The sequence below is a fragment of the Podarcis bocagei genome, assembly GCF_964188305.1.
Source record: "Podarcis bocagei genome assembly, chromosome: 5".
Lineage (NCBI taxonomy): Eukaryota > Metazoa > Chordata > Lepidosauria > Squamata > Lacertidae > Podarcis > Podarcis bocagei.
In genome coordinates, this window is record NC_138129.1 from 22,370,802 (window position 1) to 22,398,632 (window position 27,831).

A 27,831-nucleotide genomic window follows, 5' to 3' on the forward strand; every position below is an offset into this window, starting at 1 on the left:
ATTTTTAAAGAAACAACATTTTTTATTTAAAAAAACTACACACATCTAAATACTGGTTGATAACCTACAGGCTAGCCTCTAAGATGCTCTCAAGGAAAATCTAAAATCTAAAAAAATAATAATTTAAAATGCAGTATAAGCCCGGACAATTGGGAAACACTGGCCTGCGAGCGTCCCAATTGGAGAACAGCCTTTACTAAAGGTGTCATGGACTTTGAAGAAGCACAAACTCAGGGAGAAACAAGAAGGCATGTCTGGCAAATCCTCACCAAGATCAACTCCCACCCAGAAACCTATGTCCCCACTGTGGAAGGACGTGGGTCCAGAATTGGCCTCCACACACTCTTACAGACACACTGTTAAGACTGTGTTCATGGAAGACAATCTTACTCAGCCATGAGTAATTGCTGAAGCAGAAGAGAGAGTCCAGCTTAAAAGGAGATATCAGTCCATGGTACAGTGGTACCTCGGGTTAAGTACTTAATTTGTTCCGAAGGTCCGTACTTAACCTGAAACAGTTCTTAACCTGAAGCACCACTTTAGCTAATGGGGCCTCCTGCTGCTGCCTGCTGCTGCTGAAGCACTATTTCTGGGTTAGTGGAGTCTGTAACCTGAAGCGTATGTAAGCTGAAGCATATGTAACCCGAGGTACTACTGTATATTGCTGTAGGCTGGAATAGAGCTTGGAATATTCCTCCCATTTATTTTGAAAAGTTAGAAAATTAAAACCTGATCCTATGCATGTTTACTCAAAGTAAGTTCCAAAGATGGAGAGAAACCACAGTTGACATATTTGCTCATGCCTAGCTAAGCCAGTGCACTACCATCTACTGCCAGGGTTCTGTGACAGGTTGAAGGATATACAGTAGGTACACACAGTTCTTGGTCTTGAAGTAATTTTGAGTCAGGTTTAATGTAAACATACTTTCCCTGTATATGGGGGGGGGGTTTCCACTGGTATACAGGAACTCCCTTGTGCTTTCTCCTTCTCTGACACTCCAGACCACCCAGAGCATAGCCATTTTACAATTTATTGGGAATGATAATATAAAGTCCATAAGAAATGTTTAGTCATTTATTGCTATATGAATTTACTTCTAAATAAAGCATGAGAACTATATTTACACTGACAGCAATCTGTTCATTGCGTGCATAAGCAGATTTACACAAGGACATAATGGGTGCGATACAGAAAAGCGATCTGTTGTGCTGATGATGTCTTCCTCTCCCCTGTGGAAGTGCAGGCATCTGAGAATGGAAGCTGGGAACGAGATCACAGAATTTGCAAGTGCTCCTGATGATTTCCTTTGGCAAGTAGCATCTGGTCCTATTCATCACAAAGGGTGGTATGCAACATAGGGTTAAACTGAATGTCCTGTTAGCATCAGGGTTTCTGCTTGTGCAATGGAGCATTCTATCCCTCTCCTCCCTCTGCATCCCCCTGACCTGTTCTGGGGTCCCCCAACTCTCTGGGGCAGATTTGGGACCAGGCATGCTTAGAGGTATGAGGGTAGGGATCCCATAACATTACTGTAGCTACAGTGGTGACTTGGGTTCATAGCTGTTAACTTTCAGATTTGAAAATAAGGGATCAGCAGCCTCACCTGTCCTGGGGACAGTCTACGGGATATCTAACAATCCGGGATAGAAGTGGTAAGCAGCGGGAAACGGCGCTGGAATAAGGGAATTTCCCGCAAAAAAAGGAAAGGTTGACAGCTATGCTCGGGTTAAGTACTTAATTCATCCCGGAGGTCAGTTCTTAACCTGAAACTGTTCTTAACCTGAAGCACCATTTTAGCTAATGGGGCCTCCTGCTGCTGCCACGCTGCCGGAGCACGATTTTTGTTCTCATCCTGAAACAAAGTTCTTAACCCGAGGTACTGTTTCTGGGCCTTTTGAGTGCTGTGGCCTTTTGAGGAAATAAATGATTCCTGCTAGTTCGCTATCCTCGTGTCCTCTTCCTAACCTTTCCCCCTTCATTCCTGTTATGGATGGAGGACCAATGGTTCCACAAGCAAAATGTTTTGCTGCCTAGAGCAGGGTGTGAGCATTTTGAGAATGTACCAGCTGTTTCAGGTCACTTATGGCTTAAGTAACTCATTCCTTCTGAATGATTTATTTGGCTGGTGGCTCATTGAGTTGCCAAAGTTTTACAGACACTATGTGAGGCAAAGATTTATCAGCTTGAGGCAAAGGGAGCCATTTGTTAGTCACAGGAAAGGGTAATTAGTCCATTTACAGGGCTTGACATATTGTGTCTCCAGCATCGGCAAGGAAGGGATGGTGAGCGTCAGCCACATATTCCTGTTCTGAGGTGAGACAATGGGAGGACGACTTAGATGGTGGCTAAGTGAGTCTAGAGAACGTGACACAGAGAGGTGCAGTATGTTTGTGCACTTAAACAAGACATGACACAATACATGGTTGCACGTCTTTCTGCTCAATTAGTTGTTATACCTTATACGTGTTTAGTTAGTGCTCATGTATCTGCAATAAGTAAATGGTGTATGGCTTTGTTATATGTTTATTAGCTGCCCTATGCTCAAAGTAATCTAGGCAGTTTACAGAATTAAAACAAACAAAACTTACAGTAAAGCAGCGTGTATCTGAAGAAGTGTGCATGCACACGAAAGCTCATACCAAGAACTAACTTAGTTGGTCTTTAAGGTGCTACTGGAAGGGATTTTTTTATTTTGACTATGGCAGACCAACACGGCTACCTATCTGTAACAGTAAAGCAGCAGAATACAACCAGTGCAATGCCATAATAAAATCCTCTTTTAAACAGAGAGGATTGTCCAGACTTATGCAACCTGGTATCTTCCAGATATTTTGGGCCACAACTTCCATCCATGCTGACTATGGCTGATGGGAGTTGTAGTCCAAAACATCTGAAGGGCACCAGCTTGTTGAAAACTGGGATAGTCAAGTAATCCAGATTTAATCTCATCCTCACTTCATTACTTAAGCATCAAGTTGTGCCAACTCACTTCACAGGCAGAAGCTTTATATCACCTCATTGTTTCTCATTTTAGTCAGTCTAGGCACTCTACCACAAGTTCTCAAGTGTTGAGTAATCAAGCTGAGAAGGCAGAAATGGTCCCTAGTGCAAAAAATTTGTATCTTGCATAACATGTCCACAATAACATCCAGTGGCTCTGTCACAAAACCAGATACATACAGACAATGCCCCTTCACACAATCCTACATGTAATCATATCCACAGTCCATTTATCAATAATGCACATATTTGACTTCCCATGCACTCATATATGCCTGTACATCAGCATTTTTTCCTGGGAGCTCCAGACTTGAGGTCACCTTCCACGTTGAAATGTTATTTGAACTTCTCCTCTGAGCTGATTTACAAATTATTTGACTACAAAGATAATACAGCATCCAAAATGAAAAAAAATGTTTCAGACAATTCTCCAAACCCTCCGCACTCTCCACAGTCTGAAATGAGTTTTCAGTTCTAGTTTGAAGCCCAATCCAGTTTAATGAGAAAGAAACAGATATTACACGATGAGAGATGGAGGGGGCAGGCACAAGGTTTGTTGGTTGACCACAAACTTGACATGAGCCAACAGTGTGACGCGGCAGCTAAAAAAGCCAATGCAATTCTGGGCTGCATCAATAGGAGTATAGCATCTAGATCAAGGGAAGTAATAGTGCCACTGTATTCTGCTCTGGTCAGACCTCACCTGGAGTACTGTGTCCAGTTCTGGGCACCACAGTTCAAGAAGGACACTGACAAACTGGAACGTGTCCAGAGGAGGGCAACCAAAATGGTCAAAGGCCTGGAAACGATGCCTTATGAGGAACGGCTAAGGGAGCTGGGCATGTTTAGCCTGGAGAAGAGGAGGTTAAGGGGTGATATGATAGCCATGTTCAAATATATAAAAGGATGTCACATAGAGGAGGGAGAAAGGTTGTTTCCTGCTGCTCCAGAGAAGCGGACACGGAGCAATGGATCCAAACTACAAGAAAGAAGATTCCACCTAAACATTAGGAAGAACTTCCTGAAAGTAAGAGCTGTTTGACAGTGGAATTTGCTGCCAAGGAGTGTGGTGGAGTCTCCTTCTTTGGAGGTCTTTAAGCAGAGGCTTGACATCCATATGTCAGGAGTGCTCTGATGGTGTTTCCTGCTTGGCAGGGGGTTGGACTCGATGGCCCTTGTGGTCTCTTCCAACTCTATGATTCTATGATTCTATGAAACAGATAATACACGATGAGAGATGGAGGGGGCAGACACAAGGTTTGTTACCAATGTGGTTTTGAGGATCATCCAAACCAAGCCATCCTTTCATGGGGGAGTTATCCAGAACAGTGTGAGTGTGTGTGTGTGTGTGTGTGTGTGTGTGTGTGTGTGTAAAATATTAGAGTTCATTCATTACCCAGGAAAATGCATTGAAGGCATGTAATATTAAGATTAATGCCAGTAGAATGAGAAATGCAAATACCTCTTTCATTTTATTGTAGACTTCCCATTGTCTAGAAATTCATGATTGTAGGAGAAGTTAGCAAGGCACATAATGGTCCTGACTTTTTAAAAATTAGGTTATTTTATGACCATTGATAACATTGTGGCTAATTTATGACAAATCTCATGCTTCGCAGCGTAAGATGCTCATTTGCAGGGATTGCAAGAGATGAGAAAAGAAAGGGAAGCCTCCTGATATAATTACTTTTTCAGTTGACTAAATTCATTGTCAGGGGGCAGGGGTAACTTGGCCTCTGGGAGAGGCAAGATAGAGAAATGGCCAGGAACACTAATGCTATGTTGTTTGGGTTTTATAAAATAAAGTTACTATAAAATGAGCACATTTCACACCTTCATGAAAGTGGATTCTGAGAGTCAGACAGTGCTTAGAATTTGCAAAATTAGATTGGAAAAGAACACTTGGCTATGTCTATATTGTGACTGAGGAGTCCTAAGGTGAAAGGCTGCGGGGGGGGGGGGAGACATTGAGAAGAGACCTTGTCATTTTCTATGTCCTACTAACTTGCTCCAGCCATGGCGGAAGGTATGGGAATGGCTTTTTCATTTGTTTTGTCTCCATATTCCTCCCCTCCCATTTCTCCTTCCATTGACATCAGCAGGAGGAGAAATCACAACACCAGCTGCAGTGTTTTGCACTTTTGCGGGGCATATTGGGGGTGCAAGGAGCCTTCTGCCATTCACCAACAATGCACACCACCAGTAGTATACACCTAGAGCTGTAGAGCTTTCAGCAAGCATACTTGAAGATCCTCTGTGGGTGTATGTGGAGCTGGTGGAGCAGCCACATCCTAAGACAAGCATAGGCAAACTAAGCCCTCCAGATGTTTTGGGACTACAACTCACATCATCCCTGACCACTGGTCCTGTTAGCTAGGGATGATGGGAGTTGTAGTCCCGAAACATCTGGAGGGCCGAGTTTGCCTATGCCTGTCCTAAGAGCTTTCAGCCAGCCTTTGGATGACTTTAGAATAGCAGCCTAGATTTGATCAATAGTTTTATTGATGGCATTAGATATCAGTGGCTTTACTGCAGGTAGTTTATGGTGACCTCTTCTTCCATTCATTTCATAAAGTGCTTTAGAAGCATCTGTGTTTGCTGTTCCCCTTACTAATGTTTATGCATATGCATATTGCTCCATTATTGTTTTGTTCTGTGTAGGTGCTTTTATTTGGGTTTTGTGAGTCATTTTGGAGATGTTGTTCGGCAGAATAGCATGGTAAAAACTGAATAAAAATTTTAAGGCTTGGTGTACAGAGGGTTTGATCTGAAAGATCATGGGCTGGATTCACCTACCCTGTTCTGTTAGTGGCAGGCAGAGCAAGGACTTTGCTAGTTAGGGTTGCCACCTTTGTTCTGGCAAAATACAAGACAGGACTGGGGAGGGGGATGGTGGGGTGATTTTTTTCCCACCTGGCACTGAAGTGACTTCAAAGCTATCCATTACAATTCATTGCAGCCTAACAGGATGGCTCCTCTGGAATTTGACACACACACAAATTTGTAAAAAATCTGTCTGTGTTTTGCTACCCAGAGCTTAAATGCTTGACCTTATCATTGATTTTGATTATTCTTGAATGGTTGTTTTTAACTGTTTCTACCAATAATTCTGTTGTTCCTTTAGTGATAATAATAATAATAATAATAATTTATTATTTATACCCCGCCCATCTGGCTGGGCCTCCCCAGCCACTCTGGGCGGCTTCCATAAAAACCAAAAATACAATAAAATATCACACGTTAAAAACTTCCCTGAACAGGGCTGCCTTAAGATGTCTCCTGAATGTCAGATAGTTGTTTATCACTTTGACATCTGCTGGAAGGGCGTTCCACAGGGCGGGCGCCACTACCGAGAAGGCCCTCTGCCTGGTTCCCTGTAGCTTTGCTTCTCGCAATGAGGGAACCGCCAGAAGGCCCTCGGCGCTGGACCTCAGCGTCCGGGCAGAATGATGGGGGTGGAGACGCTCCTTCAGGTATACTGGACCGAGGCCGTTTAGGGCTTTAAAGGTCAGCACCAACACTTTGAATTGTGCTCGGAAACGTACTGGGAGCCAATGCAGGTCTTTCAAGACCGGTGTTATATGGTCTCGGCGGCCGCTCCCAGTCACCAGTCTAGCTGCCGCATTCTGGATTAGTTGTAGTTTCCGAGTCACCTTCAAAGGTAGCCCCACGTAGAGTGCATTGCAGTAGTCCAAGCGGGAGATAACCAGAGCATGCACCACTCTGGCGAGACAGTCCGCAGGCAGATAGGGTCTCAGCCTACGCACCAGATGGAGCTGGTAAACAGCTGCCCTGGACACAGATTTGACCTGCGCCTCCATGGACAGCTGTGAGTCCAAAATGACTCCCAGGCTGCGCACCTGGTCCTTCAGGGGCACAGTTACCCCATTCAGGACCAGGGAATCCTCCACACCTGCCCGCCTCCTGTCCCCCAAAAACAGTACTTCTGTCTTGTCAGGATTCAACCTCAATCTGTTAGCCGCCATCCATCCTCCAACCGTGAATGCTTTGAGGTTGTTGTTGTGAAATGCTTTGAGGTTGTTGTTGTTTTCAATCAAGTGGTACATACATTTTAATAAATAAGATTCCAAATCCTAGTTCCAGTGAAGAGGAGGAGGATAAAGATATGGTGAATGACCTGCTGATATTGATGACACCAAATTCCATGCTTTAGTACAGGGGTCTGCAACCCGTGGCTCCGGAGCCGCATGTGGCTCTTTTACACCTTTGCCGCGGCTCCGGGGCGGATACTAGCAAGGGGAGGAGGCGCATTGTGCACCCCGACACTCCCCACTGTGGCGGGTGCTGTACTGGCTGTGATGTCGCATGGGGGCGGTGTGTGTGTTAGTCACGCACCGTCCCAACGCCACCTTCCTGCCCGCTGTCAGATTGGACATTAAGGTAAGAAACAATATATGCAGTGGTATATTTGTTTTAAATGTCGCAATGGTTTTGCGGCTCCCAGTTTTTTTTCTTCGGAAACGGGTCCAAGTGGCTCTTTTTGTCTTAAAGGTTGCAGACCCCTGCTTTAGTATCATCTCACCCCACATCCTCATATTGAATGCAAGGCTTTTAGCTTGGCACTTAATAGGCTGGTGGGCAGGTTGTTAATTAGAATTGACTAAAATATTCCCTCTGGCTGATATTTCCACTGTGGTCCTCTGTGCTGTGCATCTTGCCTGCGTATGTGTATAATTAACAATTAATGTAATGAAGTGATGGGAACCTTTACACTTTTAATATTTCTAAATACGTTGTCTTCATACGCATGAAAGAGATCTTGCCTACAGAGTCTTTCCTGGAAGATCCATACAGATATTTTAAGAATCTGATTACAAAAAAAAATCAAATCATCTCTCTCTCCCCCCCCTTCCCTTCTCTCGGTCCCCCCCCCCTTTCTTGTTTGACCTTCTGTGTCATGGACAGCATTATGTAAGAATTGGGTATATCAAAGGTAAGGTTTTGTTGTCGTGGCTTCCCCACACTCTCAGAATTTCTAACTTTTTGGCTATTTTTCCACATGGAGGCAGTGTGCATCCGTATGGCCTTCATCCTTGGATGAAGAGCCTTTTCCCAGATATGGACTACAACCCTTTCCCTCCCATGTCCAGTACTGGCTCCAGGCTTTAGTGGTCCATTGAGCAAGGTGTTTTCAGTGGACCCAACTCCTTTCTCATGGTGTTGCTACCGCCCAGTTGCTTGCCTTCTTCATCTGGACCCAACCCACACCATCACCACTGGGAGGGAAGAGGTGAAACAAGTGGAAGGCACTCCTCCCTTTTTTGCTGTTGTCACTCCTCCTTTACTCAGGACAATGACAGCAAGAAGAAAGAGGCCCCCGCAAGGGCCCCAGGTTTTGTGGGTTGGCAGTGGGCTCCCTGCTCATATATCCTTTTGAAGCCTATGCATATGGAATCCCTATTCACAACACAGTTTCCCACTCCACCCCCCCAAAAAAGGTGGAGGGGCAGAGAAAATGAAAAAGGTATTTCTGCCTCCCCAAAGAATTCCCAAATGCCCATTGTCCTATGGGGCAGCCATTCCAAAATCGCCAACAGGTAGTTGTTGACAGTGCCTCCATGTATGTTTATCTCCGTGTGTTTTTCCCTTGGGGTATAGCCCGCAACCTGCTTGTACAAACATGTTAATTTTTAGCTGAAGCTATAGTCAAAAACCAAATGTAATCAGCCTGTACATAACATCCGGTAACTAGACATATTCGCTGAAGGAATTTTAAGGTAGCTGTCAAGGAAGAAGGGGTGTGTGTGTGTGTGTGTGTGTGTGTGTGTGTGTTTCTGTACTAGGTATGGTTCAAAAGTTGTTAAGCAATCTTTCCACACCTCACAGGGGAAACCTGTCATCATTTCAAATGTAGTGTTACTAATGGGAAGCCACGTTCAAAAGCACCCTGTGGGTAATAAAACAAACCTTGTTTTTAAAATAAACTTTAAGGACATATTTAGTTTATCATATGGAATGCTGATGCATCAAAATGCTTTGGCATCCGTGTGTGTGTGTGTGTGTGTGTGTGTGTGTGTGTGTGTGTAGTTGCTTCTTACGGCACTTCCAGGCAGTTGTTATTTGGGGGTGGGATTTAATCACATGCCAGTAAATTCAGATTGAGCAATTATGGTTGAGTGGGATGTCTTGCACAACAAACACGCTTCTCCAAAAGATCAGACTTCTTTGTGATAATGAAAGTGATGGGGAAATGCGCAGAATAGTGTGGGATAATACTTACTCTGATGCAACATGATCTAACCACTCTGCAAACAAAAATGAATGAATGCTCAATGAACAGGTTGGTCAGAAGCACCCTTAGAAACAAGCAAAATTGCAAGAGCGCTTAATCTGTTGCTACGCTCTATTTCATACTGTAGGTGAGAAGCGTATACACACACATTTTAAAAATAATAATCTGCCTACTTATACAGGTGAAAACTGGACAAAATCCTTTTACTGATCCGTCATATTATTGCATCATAATTTGCATACAGACCTCATAACTTTACAATTCTGATTGTTTATTTATTCCACATCTGTTGCTGTCCTTCTAGTGCTTAGCTTTTATTCTACATTATCTGTTTATTCTACACAACCTGTTTTAGTAAATGATCTGCACATGGTGGATAAAGTTCTGTCACTGTTGTTGTTTTCTTAAAGAAATGCAAGAGTTCCACAAAGAAACCCTGGAGGCCCTAATTAATGGGTATTTTTTGGCTTGTAACAAAGATATATTGCCTAATATTACATTCCTTGCAGTCATATGCTAATTAAAAGGCGTAGTATATACAATTGCTCTCCATCAAAGTGATTGAAAGCTTACAAAGATGCTTTCTTTTGCCTGTGGGGAGGATAGAAGACACCATCAGTCACCATGACTGTGCCTTAGGAATGAATGCTCCTGTTTTGGATGTAAACTTTTCTTAGGCATTTAAAAGGCTTGAAGGTGTTTCATTTCCTAATTCTGTATGCAGCCATCATGTACCGTATCTTCTTATAACAAGCTGTTATGGTGACAAGGAAGGTCTCAACACACTAATATCTGCATTGTTTTAAATGAATACACAAATGCATACCTGATGTTCTTGATGACGGCATTGTTGACTCTGCCAAGAATCCAAGAGGCCATGTAGACAAGATTTGGCTTCTGTGGTCTGCCTTTCTGTCTGTCTTTCAATATATGCTGATGCAGCTCTCTGTTAATCTGCTTTCAAAAGTAAAATGGGTGAGGTTAGAAAGACTCATTCATAACAATGTTAGGACTCAGAAACCTAATGGCATGCTGTCAAGTTCTAAAGCTCAAGTTGTTCCGGACATACAATAACCTTATATGATTGCCACCCCTTATTTTTTTCATATCATTTTTATTAGTTTTACAATAATACTTTCCATTGCAATATCTCCTCTTATATTATACATTTTGGCTTTTTAGGGCCCTGACTTCCTTCAAACCTTCCTTATGATTTTCTAGCTTTCATTTCAAATTTCTGCATTTTCACTATTTAACCATTGCTTTAAAATCAAAAACATGAAAACATCATACATTCTTATTCTTATCTGCAGTGGTTTTTCTCGGTAATTCCTCTTGTTTCCACTTCTGTGCTAATAAAATTCTTGCTGCCGTTGTTGCGTATAGGAAAAGCTTAATATATTGTCTGTTAATTTCTGTACCTACAGTTCCCAGTAGAAATGCTTCTGGGTTTTTTAACCTATGTATATTTCAACATTTTCTTAATCTCATTATACAGTGGTACCTCGGGTTACATACGTTTCAGGTTACATACGCTTCAGGTTACAGACTCCAATAACCCAGAAATATTACCTCGGGTTAAGAACTTTGCTTCAGGATGAGAACAGAAATCGTGCAGCAGCAGCGCAGGAGGCCCCATTAGCTAAAGTGGTGCTTCAGGTTAAGAACAGTTTCAGGTTAAGAACAGACCTCCAGAACGAATTAAGTTCTTAACCTGAGGTACCACTGTATATCATATCCCAGAAGCCTTTCACTTTCTTACATTCCCACCACATATGATAAAAGGTACCATCTTTTTCTGCCACCCCTTATAATTTGATGTTTTGTGCCTTAATGGAGAGTAACCTTATTTGCAACACAGAGTGTTCTATCTGTGATACAATATGCTTCTGTGTGTAACAGCTGAGGAATTCTCTCTCTGCACCTTAAATTATTTTCCCAAACCACAGTCAAAACCAACATGGAGGGCAGTATTCACCAAATGAATCCTGTCAGCAGAAGGTGTATTTGGGGGTGGGGGGCACATATCAGCCTGTGCACTAGGCTGAGACCTTGTAGCAGCACCCCAATGGCCATTAAGTGGATTATCCATGGGAACAGAGAAGCCTCCCCACCCACATATGCCTGCTATGGATCTTGCCTAGTACCTTCAGCATCTGCGCCCTGACCCCTCTCGCTCTCCAGGCTTCAACGAAAGCCTGCATTCGCCCCATAGGACGCACACACATTTCCCCTTCATTTTTGCAGGGGGGAAAGTGCGTCCTATAGGGCGAAAAATACGGTAACAAAATACAAGCAGATTACAAGCCACATATTGCAAAAACTCCACATCCCTGAGGCCAGTCATGACTGGGTAGAATTATTTTCCAGCCCTGTCAACCAGCGTCTAATCTTTGTGCATAACCAGGTAACAGAGGAGGTAGCATGCTTCTGAATACCTGTTGCTGGAAACAACAGAAGGAGGGAATGCTATTGTGTTCAAGCCCTGCTTGCATGCTTCCCATGAGCCACTGTGAGAACAGGATGCTGAAGAATTTGGGACACTGACCTGTTCCAGTAGGGGTCTTCTTCTGTTATATTCTTAAGTGCGGGAAGAATGCCCAGTGATGGATCTCCCAACAGTCTGACTAAATATATCCATCTATTGTAAATTAAACACTGTAAAACCCTAGTTCCTTGATCAATCTTGCATGAGCTAACTTAAGGATTTAATGGATGGGCTAATTGATGGTTTTTGTCACATAATGGAATAATGGTAGTTTGATTCATTTAAGCATTATCTTTGTTAAAAACAGTATTTTTGCCCCCAGGCCATTTGATTTAACACACCTGGCACTTAAGCGCTGCAGACATACTTTGTCAACTAATTGCTATATATAATGTTTTCCCTTCTGCACTAATTTTAAAGAGAGCAAAACATGTTGCCAAATTACAGGTTAGTTTTATGTGCTACTGCTATTAATGTGCATGATTAGGCATGATTAATAGAAGGTGTGTTAACTTTTTTTGTGGGCCAATGGAAAATTATAGAGACATGGTACATTCTATAATATCATTGCATTCCTTTGATGCACTGAGGGATGGCGGGGTGGCTCTGAGTTGTAAAACCTATGCATCCTTTTAATGGAATGCTTTTATGAGAAGTTGTTCATCTGCTCTACTGGCCTACTTGTAGTTTAACACAACCCAGGTGTTTATATTATACACAATGGTGTTTTGCTTTACAAATTTAGTTCCTAAATTATTGTTCTACAAATTATTGTTCTATTAAATTATTGTTCTACAAATTCTACAAAGCAAACACTCAGATTAAGTGTTTACATTTGATGCTCATCAGATTTGCAGATGACACCAAACTGGGAGGAGTAGCCAGTGCTGCTGAAGACAGAACCAGGATTCAAAATTACCTAAACAGATTGGAGAACTGTGCCCAAACTAATTAAATGGATTTCAGTAGGGACAAATGTAAGGTTCTGCACTTAGGCTGTAAGAACCAGCTGCACATATATAAGATTGGGGGACACCTGGCTTGCCAGTAGTACATGTGGGAAGGATCTAGGGGTCTTAGTAGACCACAAGCATAACATGAATCAACAGTGTGATGCAGCAGCAGCAAAAAGAAAAAGAAAAAAGCTAATGCTCTTCTCGACTGCATCAACAAAAGTATAGTGTCCAGATCTGTCTTCTCCTGACTGCTGTGGTCATCAACTGAGGTCCTCTTAGGTATTTCATTAATGCAGTTCCTCTGTCTTGTCATGTCTTCAGACAGGACCTTCTTGGTGATTGTGCCTCACCTTCAGAACTCCCTCCAAAAGGGAGGGTCATCCTGCTCTTAATCACCTTTCGTTGTATGGTGAAGACCTTCTTTTTAGAAAGAGCATTTAATAAGACACATGTGAGCCCTCTTTTATGCTATGGTTAATTATGCTAGAAATAGTTTTGCTGCTACTTTTAAGGATTATTTTTTTTATGTCACTGCTTTTATGCTATCAGTTGAACTTGCTTGTTTTAATTATACACCTTTAGGTGCCAGGCAAAAACATTCCATTTTAACCAGGCCTTGAGTTGATCTGATTTACATCTCCTATGTCATTTTAAAATGTGGTTTTTTTGGTGGGGGGCTATTGGGTTATTGCTTATATTTTTATTATGTATTTTGTGGTTTTATATCTTGATTTTATTCTGTGAACTGCCCTGAGACCCCTGGGTACAGGGCAGTATATAAATTCAATTAAATATATATTCAATATAAAATATAAATATATAAAAATTCAATTAAATACAGTGGTGCCTCGCAAGACGAAATTAATTCGTTCCGCAAGTCTCTTCGTCTTGCGGTTTTTTCGTCTTGCGATGCACGGTTTCCCATAGGAATGCATTGAAAATCAATTAATGCGTTCCTAGGGAAACCGCCTTCAGACCAGGTCCGGGGACAGTCTGTCCCCGGACCTCTTCTGAAGGCTGGGGGGGGGGCAAGGGCTTTTCTTCCCACCCCCAGCATTTTAAAAAACCCTGGGACAGCGGAGGACTTCTCCGCTGTCCGGGGCGATCTTAAAATGCTGGCGGGCGGCATTTTAAAATCGCCCCGGACAGCGGAGGACTTCTCCGCTGTCCGGGGCGATTTAAAAGCCCCTGGGAAGGCAGGCAGGGGGGGACAAAGACTTTCGCCCCCCGCCCACCTTCAGAAGGTGTTCCCACCCCCCCCCCCGCCCGGCTTCGCAGCAGCGCTACGAACCCCGGCGGCTGGGGCAGGTGCTCCCGCCCCCCCACCCCACTTCGGAGCAGCGTTCCGAAGCGGGGTGGCTGGGGCAAGTGTTCCCACCCCCCGCCCGGCTTCGCAGCAGCGCTACGAAGCCCGGCGGCTGGGGCAGGTGCTCCCGCCCCCCCCTTTCGGAGCAGCGTTCCGAAGCGGGGTGGCTGGGGCAGGTGTTCCCACCCCCCGCCCGGCTTCGCAGCAGCGCTACGAAGCCCGGCGGCTGGGGCAGGTGCTCCCGCCCCCCCACCCCGCTTCGGAGCAGCGTTCCGAAGCGGGGTGGCTGGGGCAGGTGTTCCCACCCCCCGCCCGGCTTCGCAGCAGCGCTACGAAGCCCGGCGGCTGGGGCAGGTGCTCCCGCCCCCCCACCCCGCTTCGGAGCAGCGTTCACCTGAGTTGGTAACAATCACTTTCATAAAGCCACTGCCTTAGGTGTTGAAGAAAGCAATCCAATTTTTGCAACTTCAGTTTTGCCTGTAAAAGGGAATCCATATCCTGTTCCAGGTAAGTCCAGCACCAAAGAAGGGAATTGCGCTAAATCCCTGGCAGAACAACAGTAGCATAGCTTTGCTGAATGCAGCAGAGCTGCTGTCAAACATGCCCACAAGTATATAAAACACGGGATATAAAACACAGTCTCTACTGTGCTCTCCTTCAAACATACACTGACTCCTTTATTGATATTTCTGCATGGTTTGTCCCACTCCCACCCCATATTCTTTTTTTAAAAAAGCTTACTTTTCATTTTAGATATATCCCACCAATACTCCATTGCTATGGATAGGTGCAGATTCTATCTTGTCTTGAGGTCAAGTCTACCCAAAAGAGAAATTGGGTCCTTAGAGTTGTGGCACCTACGCTTCGGAATTCCCTCCCGTTAAATATCAGACAGGCTCCATCTTTGTTGTCTTTTCAGTGTCTACTGCAAAACTTTCTTTCCCAACAAGCAAAACAGGTCATTAAGAAGAGAAAGTGGGCAAAGTGAACAATAAAACAATCTGAAGTAACATATTTACAGTTCACAATATCTGAAAATCAGTTAGCCTAACATTGTCTTTTCTTATTTTATCTTTTTGTAAGCCACTTTGAGGTTTTTTTGTTTTCATTTTTACAATCAAGCAGTGTATAACTTTTATGAAATAAATGAATAAAGGCTTCTCCAGGATTTGTGAGGACCCAAGAATGACTCCACCTGTGTAAGCTTTTTTTAAAAAACTGAGGCTACCATTTCGGTTTGCAGTGCAAATAATTCAAGCTGCAGCATGAGAAGTAATGGGTTAATTGCATTCCCTGATCACCTAGCTGTCAGCTAATTCTCAGTTATTATGCACAACTACAGAAGTTAAAAACAGCACGTAAATTGCTACCATACCTATTAAATAGGTGGAGTCGGAAGCAAGTGGTTCCTTCCGAATAATTCATCTGACAGGCTTCTACAGCATTGAGAGATGTGTGGAGCCGTCATTGCCCCAAGCTTCCATTGCCTGGATTTACTAAATTGCTAATATTGTTCCAAGCAGTAGAGATTATGACAACTTATTATTTTCTTTGAGAATTCTACCCAGTGGTGTTATACTTGGCATTGAAGGGATCACTTTGAAAAGCTTGTGTGTTTGTCCCTTAATCATCGGTAAGCTATTATCATCCTTCTAACTTTTCATTATAATGTAAATAAAGACTTTAACCATGTTGCTACAAATTTAGTTTCATTAGAGTCCTGTGATAGTTGGGTAAGAGCTGTGCATCTGCTGCTGTTATATCAAACCCCCACATATATAGGGAAATAGGACACTTTCTTTTCTTTAGGCCCTGTTGTGCACCTGTGATGATGATGTAGCCTGCACAGCAGACCCGATAAGGTACCTCTGTGTGAAATGCTTCACACAGCACATTGTTGGATTATGGAATTCACTTAAACAAGATGTGGTGATGGCCACCAATTTAAGCTTTAAAAGGAGATTAGACAAATTCATGGAGGATAAGGTTACCAATGGCTGCAACTGAACACAAGTTCTAGGATCAGATGTACCATGTTACTGATACCAAGAGAATTCTATTGCACTCATCTACTGCTTGTGGGCTTCCCTTAGGCATATGGTGGGTCCCCTGTGGGAGACAGTAAGCTGGGCTAGATAGGTCTTTGGTTTGATCCATCTGGGCTCATGTTAACTCAACTTTGTGGTCCTTCCCACATGTACTACTGACAAGGCAGGTGTCTCCCATCCTATATTTGTTCATCTAATTATTCCTGCCCAAGATTATTCCTACCTTACATTTGTCCTTACTGAAATTCAAGCTGTGGGTTCTGGTCCAGTTCTCAAATCCGTTTAGGTCATATTGAATCCTAATAGCCACCCAAAGTTGTATAGACACTTTCTCGTCCCAGGGTAGCTCCAGAGCCCAGTACTGTGTAGTTTCTCCACTCACATTTCTCTGTTTCGCTGTCTCCAACTTGTCTGCCTTTTCTCTGCTTTCTTTGCTGCCTCTGAGGTTGTGGAAAGGTTGCTGCTAAACCTCAGTTATCTGCTGGTGCTGCATTTGTTGATACCACTGCTTGCCTCTCTCTGTGCATCCCGCCAGTGGTGTAATGTGGGGGGTGCAGGGGGGCGGCCGCACCAGGCGCAACATCTGGGGGGGGCGCTCGCACTCGCAGTGCTAAAATCCACGGGTTAGGGGGCACAAATTACTTGCCTTGCCCCGGGTGCTGACAACCCACGCTACGCCACTGCATCCCGCCTTAAGCTTTTTATGTGTTTACGCCCAGCTGTGTTAGATCTTGCGAGAGGCAGTGGTTAGGGCTTCACCACGTTGCTCTAAGTATCCTTTCACTGGTCACTGTGCATTACACAGAAGCTGCCTTATCTGAGATTGCTCAGGCAAAGGTGCTTTTAGGGAACAAAAAGAGTCCATTCCACAGGGCTACTTCCTGAATAACTGATATGCCTTTTAAATTGGCAATTAAAGCTTTAGTCAATTTTAATTACACCAATTAATCTGTTAAAGCTTGTAGCCTACAGAATATTTATTCCAATGACATGAAGTCTAATATGCCTGCCACAGTGGTGCAAGAGAACGGAGGTTCACATTAACTGCCTCCTAGATCTGGAAAATCACAGTATTGTCAGGACACAAGGTCACAAACATGTATCTAAAGAAATTGTAAAACAAATCAAAGGAAAGATATGGAAACTAAGTAGCCGCCTTTTTTCTTCCCATTTGAATGTGCTTTTCAACAAGTTAATTGTTGCTGTATTTTAACTATAGTGTGTTTGTTTTACTTAGCATGTATATCCTCTGATGTTGCATATGGAGTGAGTCGTGCATGCAAAGGGGAAACGTTTTAAGATCCAATTTAATGCAATGTTTCTTTTAGTGTTACCTTCCTTTCCCTTCTTCATTTAAAATTTAACTAATTCTTGCCCAAGTAGACAAACAGCCAGCAAATGAAAAGTTTTCATTCCATTTTCATCAAAGATTTAGCAACAGATGGGTTAGAAAGATGTCTTGTTGCTAGGGCATGTGTGCCTTTGCAAAACCAAACAATAACATTTCTAGTGATGTACTGCATGCCGAGTTGTGATCATAAATAATTGAAACAAAACAGCTGTTCTCCAACACAAGACATTCCATGAGGAAAGAAGCACTGCTATCTTTTACAATGGGGGTTATACTATAGATATAGATACAGCTTTTGATATTGCTGTATTTACCCAAAATACTTGTTTGAAGAAGAAAAATTTCGAAAGCCATTCTTGAAATTGTACTGAGCAAAATTATTTGTATAATTATGCAAAACTATTATGTATAATTGCAAAATTTTGCAAATGTGTAAGAATTATCAACACTTAACAACAATAGGAAATAAACTAGCTCAGAGATGACCTACTGAAATGCCAAATCTAGCCACTAGAGTGATTTTATCTGGTCCCTAGTGACTGTCAAATTTGAATCCAGTATGTTTACCCATAGCTTGAAATGAAAGATGCATTTAAGTTGTAGGAATATATTTTCACACTTTAATGCCCCATCTCTCTCTTGCATTTTATATGTAATGTGTAGATAACATATAAATGTGTGTATTCGAATGCTAATGCTATACCTAAGGATGTGCACTACAGTACTGTGAAATTCTTACCGCTACACAAAAACAGCTTTATTATGGAGTCTGGAAACTTCTAAGGCAACCATAAATGTACTTCTGGCCCCCAGAACACTATCATAAGTAGCTCCCAAGAATGTGAAGAGGCTAGCATTCTTGGCCATGAAGGCAGGGGTGTGCGTTAGTGTGTGAGAGAGAGAATATTATCATAGATGAGTTATCAGTTTGGCCACATGTCATAAATGGAGCATGAATGTAATAATTGTTCTCCATAGTAAAGGCAATTTATTGCTGAGGATTAATTTCCCAGAGAGAGGTTCTGAATATGAATTTCATGGCTGCTTGTTAGACAGGAGTAGCTTCTTGCCAAATATTTCAGAAGATGACAAATTAATTGCTACTGGGTTTTTAATCTCAGAAAGGTGATTCACAGATAATAAATCTGAACGATACCTTAACCATGGATGGCAAAAATCTGTCAAGTTCAGCCTTATTTACATACAGACTAAATATGTAGGTTGGGATGGGAAAGCACAATCAATTTTCTTCTCCTGCTTCTCCACCCCTAGTATGAGTTGCATGGAGGGCCCTTGCTTGAGGAAGGCATCTGTAGGAATGTTCTAAAACATGCATAAAACAATATAAACATACTTGGAATCTCATCAATAAAGATCAGTGGGCGAGATTCACCTAAAAAGGGCTTCTGCTGGAGAAATGTGGTTTCTCCTCTTCTTTCCCATATGTACCCCCTGAAATTGGTTTGGGGAGGGGGTTGGGAAAAACCCCAGAACATTGTGCAGGGGGAGGAAGATACAGTGGTACCTCAGGTTACAGATGCCTCAGGTTACAGGATCTGCTAACTCAGAAATAGTACCTCGGGTTAAGAACTTTGCTTCAGGATGAGAACAGAAATCGTGCGGCGGCAGCGGGAGGCCCCATTAGCTAAAGTGGTACCTCAGGTTAAGAACAGTTTCAGGTTAAGAACGGACCTCCGGAACAAATTACGTTCTTAACCCAAGGTACCGCTGTAATTCTATGTGGCAAGCTGCAGTGCAGGACATTTGTAATAGTCTGATATTTAATTCAATTGAGTGAAATTGGTTGCGGGGTCCACATTTCTGTGTATTATCACTGAAATTTCTGTATATTTGTTAGCAAATTTGCATTAGCCCTGCATTCCCTTCCTCCAGTTTGTGAATGTGTTATTGTCTCTCCTGGTGGATGGGTGCTGCCTTTTTTTTTTTAACCGGAGCATAGTACTTTCTAATATACATAGTCAATAATCACTGAGCAGCCCCCTCTGGCATCATATTATTTATCTTTGACCTGGAATTCCATTTGCTTGTGGTGAACCAGGTATGTGAGGGCTGTTTGAGGGGGCCCTCAGCAAAGTGCCTCCTGGGATGGGGTCACTTCCAAGTTGGTATCCTCTAGGTCAGGTTCAAATTCAGGTAAATGGGCAGAGCTACGAAGGCACATTTTACCTTTGTTCACTAAGCTAGTTTCTGTGCAAAGAAACAAGAGGCATAGGAATTCAAGAACACATTCCAGTGAGGCAAAAACATTTGGGGTGTGAAGCAGGCCCTGTAAGTGGTGATACTAAGGGGGTGTGGTGTGGCCATATTTCACCCCTGGGCACACACACACACAGCAGAGCAAGTATACCTATGCACATCCGTCAAATGCTGGGCAATTACAGTGCATCTTCATTACAAGATGGTGTCAGTATGAAGCTGTCTAGTACCCATAAAGGAACTGAAGCACATCATCACTGATTCGCTCCACCCCTGGTTCAAATAAACAAATTAAATAAATACATATTACTTTTGAGAGAAGAACACCCACATTTATTTTAGTGACAGAGTTTTGCATTCATTACTATGTTATCTGGGAGATTTAATCAAGCTGCAAAATTTAGTGTCGTTCTTGTTCATCACGAACGCAATTTCGACAGGCAATTTGCAATGACTCTTCATATAATAAATCTTTTGAGATTTATATGCAGAGATAAATGGCTACTGCACTTCTTTTACTCTTTGGGAAAATGGTACCAGAAAAGAAGAAAGCAATCTCAGCAATATATTTAAGATTCCTGAGTGGCTATAGCTGACTAGCATAGCTCTGGGCATGCTCAGTGATATGCATGAAATAAAACAAGATTACCTTTGTAAATTTCAGAGCTTCTTTACATTTTGTAAAGAGATATTAAACAAGACTACATTTCCATGGAGACAAGGTGGGCAAGTGCCAGTTTTTACCCTTAGAAGGACTCACAGTGTTGCTCTGATTATCTGGATTAATATGGGGCTCATCTGCAAGACAGAAGTGCTGACCTTCCTGCTGCCAATTTTGACATTTTAATGATACCTGCTTTTTCATTTTGGTTTTTCAAAAGCTGTATTGAAATTATGCTCTGGCAACTACATAGCTCAGCAGAAATATTAGGATACCCTAAGTATGAAGTATATTTCATCATAATCTGAAAGGGGGCATAGGGAGACAGATGGAAAACAATCAGAAAGCTTGTACAGATAACTAAAATACATCCATTTGGCTTTCCTACTTCTGCAACTCAAATGAAAGAGATTGACTAATGAGGTGGAGCATTATCCATATGGAGGAAGGTTCGAGAGGCTGGAGTTTCTTAAATTAGAAAACATTCAGCCTAAAGAGGAACATGATGATAGTAGCTTATCAATGGCAAGGAGAGAGTGAATAGTGGAGATGTTATCAAAGTTGGATCTAGGGGAGCGCAACTGGTGTTGTCGCACCAGGTGCAGAGCTTCTGGGGCACTGCAGCTATGACATCCAATGGAAGGCAAAAGGTAGGGGGAGGGTGCCACATTTTGACATCGCACAGGCCCCACTGAAGTATGAGACATCAAGGTCCGCCATTGAGGTTATTCTATTTTGTTTCAAATGCAAAAGCGCCTAGCGGTACAATATGGTGGTAGGTTTGGGACAAACAAAGGAACCTACTACATAATTAATAGATAGATTATGTATATTGGATGCCTTCAGTAAACAGATAAATAGGTAAAATAGAAGACAACCTCTGTTTTTTACTCCATCGCATTATTGCCAGGTTTATTGCCTTATTCCATGAGATATTCTAGAAGCATCTAGTTGGCCACTTTTGAGAGAGAGTGTTAGAATGTATTTATATTCATTTATATATATATATGCAACTCACTGTCTTCGTTCTCTAAAATGCACACCCTATTTGCATTTTAAGCAAAAAATTTAATGCATTGAGAAGGGATGTGAATCTGCAATATGGAAGAGGCAGGGAGAGAGAGATTGGGAAAATGCCAGTGATATTACTTCTCTCTAACTTTTCAGGCACGTGTAAATGTAATCTCTCTTCCTTGCTTTATTCAGGTTCTGCACTTTTCATCCAGCTTCCATACCTATTCAGGCACCTTGGAAAAAATCTGTTGCCTTTCCCTGCTTGTATGTCCATTACAGACTATTCACTTTCTTAGGAATGAATTGAAGGTAAGTCTTTAAATGAGTTGCTCATGTTTAATGCAGGATTACATGAACTGTGAGTGATAGGAAACAAAAGGCAAAATCTGTATAAAGATGCTTTTGCAATGCTTTTTACCTGCTGTACCTCATGTTACTTGCATGCACACACGCACGCACACACAAATGGAATCAGTTAAAGAATGAAAATTGAAGAGTGTGTCAACAAGTAAAAAATAGATGTGATCTAATCTCACATTTTTCAATGTCAAAGAGATGTCACAGAGTCAACTATATAATTTTTTGTAGACATCTAAAGGCAGCCCTGTTTTAGGAAGCTGTTAATATTTGATTTGTTTGTTTTGTTTGTATTCTTGTTGGAAGCCACCCAGAATGGCTGGGGCAACCCAGTCAGATGGGCAAGGTATAAGAAATATTATTGTTGTTATTATTATTATTATTATTATTATTATTATTATTATTATTATTATTATTATTAAGAATGTGATCTATTACTGCATGCAAATGCTTCCAATGGTGCTTGTTAAATGTGTAAATTGGTATTTAATACTGCATTTGCAGTATTTCTTATTGAATCTAACTTACATACAAATTATGTTACCATGTTTCATGGCCTTAAAGAGCCAGATTTTGCATTCTCTGAAGAAATGAACTGTTAAGCAAATACAGTTAGCATCCAAATACACAAGTCACAAGTCAAATGACCTAGTTTGCTCTGTTGCTCGGTATCATCCTAGCTTCTTGGCTTCAGTAGTCACCTTTCATGTATGTTCCCTCTGACCTCTCACTTTAATGTATCTTCAGTGTTAATGTATCTTCAGCTGACCCTAGTAAAAGCAATGAAAAGAGTGCCAGTTAATGTTATTTCAGAGGGTGAAGGCAAATAATCCTAGAAGACTTATAGCAAGAAAAGAGCTTGGGCTGAGGCTGTTTTCTGTATGGAAGACATATAACAAGAATGTTCAATTGGAAATGCTAGTTCTGTCCGTGGCATCTTCAGTTTACCTCAGACCTTGATCACGAATAGAGAAAATTCTACGGTAATTCCATGACTCATTGTGGTGTGAATCAGCTACCACTTGGATCCCGGACATAAACTAATAAGTGTGCCAATTAGACTTACTCTCACTAAAGTCCTTCTGGATTGAGGATGTACCGTAGTTTTCTAAAACATAGTTTTCATATTGTGTTCTTTCCACTTTATTAGATGAACATTTATGTGGCACTGCACCAAGTGAAGATCTCTCATGTTTGCCTCGGTTCCAAGTACAGCTTTTCTCTTAAACAGGATTTAGCCTAGAGTGTACATTTCTTCCAGTAACAAAAAGCATCTCCAAAAATGAGTCATGCTCCTTGGCTGAGCCTAATATTAGACGCTTGAGAAAGCATCTGATTGTTCACTGTGGGAACAGGATGCTGGACTATTGTAGATGGGCCATTGGCCTGAACCAGGTTCTTCTTATGTTCAGCCACACTGTGTACATGTTGCTGTTTCTGAACCACCTTCAAAGGCAGACCCACGTGGAACCTTGTTGGCCTACTTAGCTTAATTAGGAACTATAGCTCTGGTAGATTACAAGCTTCAGAAGCAAAAGATCCCATTTTCTGTCCCTCATGTATTCAGTTATAGAGATGAAGTAGTAGGATGATGTGAAAGATGCCATCTTCCTGAGACCCTGGAGAGCTACAGTCAGCTAGACAATGCCAAGCTAAATGGACAAACACTTTGACTTTGTATAGGGCAGCATCCTATCCCTGTTTCCTCTGCCTAAGGAGTATTGTATCTGGGCAGCCAGGCAGATGCTTCCTGTCATGTGTTGGAGTTCTAAAATGATGCTCCCAATATGCTGCAAGGATAAATAAATAAAATGGCCTGCCAGATCCCCTTTTGGTTTTTGCACAAGATGTGCAACCTCTTATTCTTTTTTACAGAGGTCAAGTTTAGTACAGTGTTTTAGAAAAAAGCGAAAGCTTCACACACATCCTCTTTGGATGATCTACATCATTTTTTATTTTTATAATCATAGATATTGTGTTTTTGGGTTGCTGTGTCAGTTGCAATCCTACTTGTACTTGCATAATTTGTGCTTCTCTAACTCCAAGGCCAAAAAGGAATAGGGTGCTCATCTGTGCTTCAAAATCAAGTCTGTTTAGACCTCCGTATGCCCTTGAAGCTATGATTAAAGAAAGCTGGATTAAAAGAAATGGAGGCCGTGTGCAAAGTCCTATTTTGGTGCTTCATATGCCTCAGACCTATAAAACTATTGTAGGTCAACATCCCCCCCCCCCGTGTAATAGAAGTCAGAGTTTTGAAATGAGGTGCTGCCAATCTTGTTCGTGTGTATTATGGAGCTCCAAGAGCTTTGGAGCAGTTTTGCCTCTAGAGTAGAACACTGAGCAGGAGAGCAAGCAGTAGCACAGCATGAAACGCAAGCAGATGTGCTGACCTAACTCATTGCCCTGACCAAGTCTGCATTCCCATCTTGCCTCTTTCCAGCAGCATCACAAACCTAGTTACCTGTGTTCGTTGTAGTGCCTATGCAAAGGTTAGTCATCCATCCATTATTATCATTTTCAACATGCCCGTGCCCATACAGACAAGCCTACAAAAATGCATCCATAAGCACATTCACTTCTTTCTTGTGCACTCCATCCTGCCCTATCCCTGAGCTTTTTTGCAATACCTAAAATTCTACCCATCTTCTCCTCTGTCTTGTACTATCCAGTCTGATTTATGGGTATTTCATGATCTTGCTGTTTTATATTATTTTGATCGATTGATTGCATTTATTGAGGTGTTTGCTTATAAGTTTCAATAAACTTTCTCCATAGTGTGTAAAATACAGTATGATAACATATTTGCATAACAGACTTGTAGGTTATTGGAAATGCCCTGGGCCGTTGCACACCATGACACTCAATGGTTGGCAATAGGGACATAAATTAATGGCCTTTAATGATCAGGAGTTACACCAAGCTTCTAGAAATGGTGGTGAGTGCAAACCAGTCATGATTGAATAAGCAGTATGGATAAAATTTTCTGATAATTTCAATGTTGAATGCATCCAAACTGATTTTTTTTCTTTCTAATTCCCATCTTGGAATTAGAAGATTGGAAGTGACGAGTTTGGGGTTTTCTACTACTACTTCTAAAAATATGAACAATTATTGCATATAATGTGTATTATTATACACATTACTATATGTATAATGTAAGCCTACAGACTTCAGGTTTCCTAAAGTAACTGACACATTAAAAATACATATAACCATGCATATATATTTAAATGCTTATGTATTAATACTTATAGAATTATGCTGAAATTCAGAAAGAATAAATCTGTATAGTTAACCAAATTTCATTGTGCATTGCAATAATATTTAAATAGGGCACATTTTTGCATTCTTGTAAATATCAGGAAAACAAAAGAAGATTGTTGGAGCTTTAAAAGTTTTGCATGCATATATCATTCCAGGCAACTTGGATAAAAGAAGTCAATGAAAACCAATTAACTACAGACTGATTAAAAGGCATTCCCCTACCTCCACCCGAGAATTATAAAGTCTAGTAGTCATTCGGTAAATCTTAAGTGCATCTATCAAGCATCCACTGCAAACTAATCAAATAGACACCAGTATTTTGTTACGCTTTACACCAATTCAGTTGCATCATATTTCTTATTTGTATTTACTGAAATGTGCATAATTCAAAAGGGTACTTTTGAAGCTGGTTCATAGGTGCATTGTCATCACTTAATGATAGTATTCCTTTGTAATTTGCATGAGTCAATGATCCGCACAGATCCATACTGTGTACAGAACTTCCATATTACTTCCTGTGCTCTCAAACATATTGATGGAATCAGTTGCGAGTGACCAAGGGATGAGAAACAGAGGAATATATATGCTGGTGATGACCTTCAAACCTTTAAATCAGGGGTGGGGAACATCCAGTTTTGTGAGCTAATATCCAGATGATATGCATCTTTGTTTCTTTGTAATATTTGAATCAGGAGAGGCTTTGCCTTTCCCAAACTGGTGCCTGGATACTGCAATGGGTTGGATGAAGGATAATAAACTGTGATTGAATCTTGACAAGGTGGAGCCCCTGTGGATGGCTAATTCCCAAGTCTGGGAATTAGATTGTGTACCAGCTCTAGATGGGGTCACACTGCATTTGAAGTAGCATACTTTGGGGGTGATCCTAGATGAACTGTCGTTAGAATCCCTAGTGATGTCAGTGTCTTGGGGTGCCCATAATTAATTTGTGTTGGTGTGCCAACTAGGATCATTCCTAGACAGCATAGTCTTGCCATGGTGATTCATGCATTGGTAACCTCCCAATTAGATTACTTTAATGCACTGCCATTGGCTCCACTCCTGTGCCTGATTCGGTAGTTGCAACCAGCATAAAATGCAGCTACTGAGGCAACCAGATTTGCGCATAATCACATCAGTGTGAAAAATTCTGCGCTGGGCACCTATTAGCTACCAAGTCAAGTCTGAGATTATTTTATTGATACTTAGTCCTAAACAACTTGGGACCAGGATACCTTCTCCAGTACAGTCCAGACTAGTCATATGATCTTTGAGGAAATCTTGCTGATCGTTCCATAATACCACATGTGACAAAGCAGTAACAGGTCTTCTTGGTGTTAGCATCCACCCTCTGAAACACGTTCCCAGTTTTGTACACTGCTCAGTTTTATTTGTGATGTACAGTAGCATTTCTATCCAGTTTTTGAGGTAATTGGATGATGTTCATAGTTTTTTTAATTGAATTCTTATTGTAAAGTGTATAAGAATTTTTATATTTAATGGTAAGTGTTATAAAAAGAATGAATTTCAAATTAGTGAAACAAGTCAAGTTATTTGGAGAAACTCTGGCTTAATCAGAAGTCAATGCCACACTTGTTAACAAAGAACAGTGGTTAGAAATTGAAGGTTTCCCATCTGTATAAATCTGTTTTCTGTTATCTTTAGAAGTGTGTGTGTGTGTGTGTGTGTGTGTGTGTGTGTGTGAACGTGTACAGACTTAAATAAACCCTGCTTATCTCACAGGACTTTAGTAACAAAAGAGGAGATTTAGAACGAGAATTAATTACATTAATGATGCTGTTTGAATGTTAATACATCAGTGTCTTTCAGATTGCATTTTACATCCTTTGATAAAGCATGCTCCTAAGAATTAACATTTTTATCTTCATCAGCTTCCTAGTGCAATTAAACTATTGGATTTCAGTGGCTGCAAAGCATCTTTAATAAAGTACACCATGTCAGAAAATGTATTCAGGTGTTAATGCTGGGGATTTTTTTTGCCAGTAAACTCTGCTTACCTGAGCCTATCCATGCTGTCTTGCACTGCTCTAAATGTTAAAGTAGCTTTTCTTTATTTCCCTTTGGCAGAATGTTTTAGCTCATACGCAGCAGCCGGTGTTCAATGCATGTTTATTTATGTTTATCTACACTTTGTTCTTCCATGCAGCAAACTATTAATCTTCTAGGGAGATGGTCCCTTTATTCCTTGTCCTGCACCAGCTGCAGTTCTTGTAGATAAGATGGCAGTGTACCAAAAAATTGTAAACCTCATGCATCATCCCACAATTTTGCTTGTCTGTTGCTTTAACTCCATGGATGTAAGAATGTACTGCACTCCCTGAGAAGGCTATGGTAAATTATTTCTATTTAAAAGGTTTTGTTGCAGACTTTGTCCTTTTTTTCTGGTTGCTTCATCAAAAACATTGGGGAAACCATACATTACAAGCTACTGCTGCCTTCTTCCAGGTTTTCAAAGTTGCTGTGTCCTATACCTGTGGCATCAGCTCCTGCTTATGGACAACGTTGCTTCTTCTGCAATGTTCAAATCTGGTTGAAGAATATGTAGTACTTGCAGGTCTTCCTTTCTTTGATATAGGTCTGATTAATATCCAGCACTCCCCATCTTGTTTAAAGCAGAAGCCTGGTCAAAAAGTGTTCTATTATTATGAAATAAAAATAATTGGACCCATCTTGGGGAAGTTTGACATGGAATACCTGTGTTGTGACTAATATAAACTGGCAAAATCCAAGCAAAAATCCATTAAGGAATGACTAAGATGCAGCAGTTCAGATATGTCCCCTTGAAGAACAAAGTTCTCCTGGTTGTGACCATATAGCACACACCCATACCATAGCATACGTTGTGTTTTTCCTTTTGACAATTCAGAGTCTGTGAATAGGTAAAGGAAATTGCTGGA

The 27,831-nt window shown here is 41.5% G+C and overlaps 1 protein-coding gene and 1 long non-coding RNA gene across 3 annotated transcripts in view; one reads left to right on the top strand and one right to left on the bottom strand.

The window, feature by feature from the left end:
• The window catches only part of SULF2 (sulfatase 2), a gene marked incomplete at its 3' end in the record, with an annotated part of 286,332 nt that overhangs the window by 57,252 nt on the left and 201,249 nt on the right, over positions 1 to 27,831 (top strand). Inside the window, exon 3 of the mRNA XM_081196120.1 lies at positions 21,488 to 21,604. The remainder of the gene's footprint in view (positions 1 to 21,487; positions 21,605 to 27,831) is intronic.
• LOC308588393 lies at positions 1,221 to 27,538 on the bottom strand. Of its 2 annotated transcripts, none has more exons than XR_014008700.1 (3): positions 26,932 to 27,538; positions 10,081 to 10,208; positions 1,221 to 1,327 (listed from the first exon to the last, which is right to left on the bottom strand). It is a non-coding gene; the product is annotated as an uncharacterized lncRNA (long non-coding RNA). The 2 variants fall into 2 exon arrangements; XR_014008701.1 differs by lacking the exons at positions 1,221 to 1,327; positions 10,081 to 10,208 and adding exons at positions 22,091 to 22,422; positions 25,139 to 25,212.